The sequence below is a fragment of the Marmota marmota genome, unplaced genomic scaffold, assembly GCF_001458135.2.
Source record: "Marmota marmota marmota unplaced genomic scaffold, marMar, whole genome shotgun sequence".
NCBI lineage: Eukaryota > Metazoa > Chordata > Mammalia > Rodentia > Sciuridae > Marmota > Marmota marmota.
This window is the reverse complement of record NW_025999982.1, coordinates 4753897-4758085: the sequence shown is the minus strand read 5'-3', so window position 1 is coordinate 4758085 and position 4189 is coordinate 4753897.

Genomic DNA, 4189 nt, shown 5'->3' with positions numbered 1-4189 from the left:
TGCCAGCCTAGGTGTGTTAACCTTATTTGGTTCTCAGATCCTACCAAAGCGGAGCTCGGAAAAAGGATCCAAAGGAATAAAACGGATTTGCTTCTGCAGCTGCACCGGATGAGGAAACTTTGGCTTCAGGCTCCGATCCACCCCGCCCCCCCCCCCCATGCTCTGGGAATCACAAACAAGGGTACGTTTTGCCTCAAAAGCAACTACAAGAAACAAATACCGAGGGCAGAGTGGAGATGGCACAATTTTCAGTGTATGCTTGATTCTGTGTTAAGATATGTGTGTTTATTCAGCTTCAGTATGGCTGTCCTTCTATTGTGAGCATCTTGAGTTTATACATCAATCTCTAGTTTATAGCCAAGGAAACTCAGATGGTGATAGCTGTCATAATTTACATATGCTCATATGTAGCATATACAACATTTAAGACCTGGTTTAAATCAGGTATACTGCAGGCACTGTAGTCCCTGCTACTAAAGAGACAGGAAAATCAAGATCACTTGAGGCCAGAGTTCAAGACCAGCCTGGGCAATATAGTGAGACCCTTTCTCGAAAACAAAACTGGTTCAGAGCCTCTTTTAGTCATATGTCTCTGTCTCTCTGTCTCTGTCTCTGTCTCTCTCTCTCTTTCTCTCTCTGTCTCCACCCCCCCCCATGCGGCCCCCTCCAGTTACTTAATGCTTGAAACTCTCTGAGGTAGATGTTCTAATTTCCACTTCATGGATGAAAAATCTGCAGCACAGAACTCGGAATTACCAGAGCCAGGTTTGACCCCTGCAGACAGATGCCTAACCATAGGACCACACTGCCTCGGAGCCCTCTCAGCCTGTAGCATCTCAGCCTGTGGATCCCCTTCCTCTTGCACGTCTGCCTCTGCCTCCCAGTTTTCCAAGGTACCATCTCGCCTGCTGTCCTCTTCGGTGCTTTCACTGCCTGCTACACAGGGAGGCTCAGGCTTGCCTCCTGGGCCTCTTTCCAGATCCTTGGAGGCCTCTGCTTTTAGGACCTCAGTACTTGCTTTATCTTTGGTGGTGTGCTTTCTTTCTTTCTTTTTTCTTTTTTAATTAATTTATCTATTTTAGTTGTATTTGGACACAATACCTTTATTCATTCATTTATTTATTTTTATGTGGTGCTGAGGATCGAACCCAGGGCCTCGCAAGTGCTAGGTGAGCGCTCTACTGCTGAGCCACAACCTCAGCCCCTGGTGGTGTGCTTTCCTCCATGCCTAGACCATGCACCCAAATTCAGAACCCAAATCATCACCTTTTTTTTTTTTTTTTTAGTTGTAGATGGACACAATACCTTTATTTTATTATTTATTTTTAATGTGGTGATGAGGATTAAACCCAGTGCCTCACACATGGTAGGCAAGCACTCTACTACTGAGCCCCAGCTGGGGCCACTCTTGAAGGCCAAGAGCCTCAAGGCTTTCATATCTGGCCCCTGCCTACCTCTAGCTACTTTGTCCTTTCCAGAAACAAATTGTGTACATTCTGTCCACTCTGCCTAAAATGCCAGAGCCTGAGTTTTTAAACTGTTGACCCCAATAAGAAATATGTGACATCACAACCCAGAATCTAAGAGTATACTACATAAGGGTGAGCAGAGTCTAGGCTGTCTCCAGGGTCTCAGACGGTGCTTGATTCCGCTGTATTCAAGTTAGAATACGGTTACCAAGTCATGCTTATCAGACTGTAATCCAGTTTGTGTTCACACCCAAGGGAGTTTTGCAAAATATTAACCATAGTTTAGCCTGAACCCTAACTAATCAAAACAGGCATGGGAGGGCAGGGAGAAAAAGACTGGATGCCACAGAAGGGGAGGAGGGTGGAATATAGGCACTGGAGTGGGGTGTGGGAGGGATCTGACAGAATAGCTCTCTACCAACAAATACTTTTTCCCTCAATACTGGGGATTATAACAGAAGGTCAATACTAGTGAGCTATACCCCCAGTCTTTATTTATTTATTTTTAATATTTTGGTACTGAGGATTGAACCCAGGGATGTTTTACCTCTGAGCCACATCCCCAGCTCTTTTTATTTTTTATTTTAAATTCCTTAGGGCCTCACTAAGTTGCTGAGGCTGGTTTTGAACCTGTTATCCTTCTGCCTCAGCCTCCTGAGCTGCTGGGATTACAGGCCTGCACCACGTGCCCAGCAGTCCTTTTTATTTTATTTTAAGACGGTCAGGTTAAATTGCCAAGACTGGCTTGGTACTTGTGATCCTCCTGCCTCACCCTCCTGAGTCTCTGGGATTACTGGTGTGCTCCGCTCTGCCTGCCTGTATTTTAGCCACTGTCACCTCTGTCCCAGAGCCTTTCAGCAGAACCCCAGCCCTGTGCATGTCTGAGTTTCTGAGTTCTTACTCTACCACCTAGAACTACTTTCAGATTCCTGGGTTTTCTGCCACATGCTACTTTCTTCTCCTGTTCTCACTTGGAAAAGAGCCCAGGAAGTCACCCTGAATTCTAATTTCTGAAAGAGAAGCAGTCAGAAGTCAATGAAAGGAGGATTTGTGGTAAAGGCCTGTTGGGCCACAGTGCTCAACTTCCACTTGGCACCAGCAGGTGCTGGGAGAGTGTAGCACAAGAGCCTGAGAGATGCAGGATGGTCATGACCTTCTTGAGATTGAGGCAGTGAGTAGGGGGAGAAGGGATGCCTCTCACTAGACTCTGACCTTGTTATAAGAGACACCCAGTAATAGGCATTCTGGGACAAATCTTCAAAGTACCTTGGCAATGGAGGACATTTAATTTAGAAGTCAGCCCTTATCAGGATTCTTTCTTGGTTGTTGGCTGAGATTGAGACCTTGAGCAACTTCCTTAAACTCTTGAGTCTCGTTGTCATATGTTTCATATTGCAAAATGGGCAAACAGGAGTGACCTACCTGAATCAAAAAGGTGTATAAGGATTAAAAGAACTCTGTTTTGAAAATTGGCAATTAAAGAGAAATAATTAACCTATCTTCCCAGTGGAAACTATATTCAGTGTAACTAATCTCCATTGATAGAAGAAAACTATTTTGTTGAAGAATGGCAGATAATCAATATAGAAACAACATTAGAAATATAAAACCAGCATTTTGCAAGCTATAATGAAATTAATTCAAGCAAGGATGGTCAACTGGCATTAAAATCATTAGGTGACCCCTCTATTAGAATGACTAAAATTTGGGGCTGGGGCTGTAGCTCAGTGGTAGAGCACTTGTGTAGCATTTATGAGGCCCTGGGTTCAATCCCCACACCACATAAAACTAAGTAAACAAAATAAAGGTATGTGTCCATCTACAACTTAAAAAAAAAAAAAAAAAGGCTAAAATTTGCTGGGCGTGGTGGCATGCCTGTAATCCAATTGGCTCGAGAGGCTGAGACAGGAGGATTGCCAGCCTCAGGGATTTAGTGAGGCCCTAAGTAACTCAGTGAGACCCTGACTCTAAATTAAATACAAAATAGGGCTGGGGATATGGCTCAGTGGTCAAGTGCCCCTGAGTTCAATCGCTGGTAGCTGTACCATACTGAATATTGATGAGGATATGGGGGAATTGGAACCCTCATACATGGCTTGTGGGAATGCAGCCTCTTTGGAAAATAGATGGGCAGTTTCTTAAAAAGTTAAATGTACACCTATTTAACTTAGTCATTATGCTCCTTGGTACATAGCCAAGAGAAATAAAAGCATATCACTACACAAAGACTTGTACTTGAATGTTCATATTAACTATCTTTATGAGAGCTCAAAACAGGAACCAACCCAGTTGATTCATTCAATAGATAAATAGGTAATTTGGTATATTTAGACAATGAAATATTATTTAGAAATAAAAAAATGAATGAACTACAGATATATGCAACAACAAGGATGACTCTCAAAATAATTATGATAAGTTAAAGAAATCAGACAAAAAAGTACATAATTATATATTTATATTTACATATATATATATATAAAATCTATAGTGGTAACAGGAAGCAGAACAGTGATTGCTTGGTAATGTGGAGTGGGGACAGGGCAGCAGCAATGGGATTATTAAGGGATTTGATGGAATCACCCCACCCACACACACATACTCAAACCTCCACTACTATGGAGGTTGAGATAGGAGGATCAAGAGTTCAAGGCCAGTCACAGTCGTGGCAATTTAGTGAGACTCTGTCTCAAAAAAAAAAAAAAAAAAAAAAAAAAAAA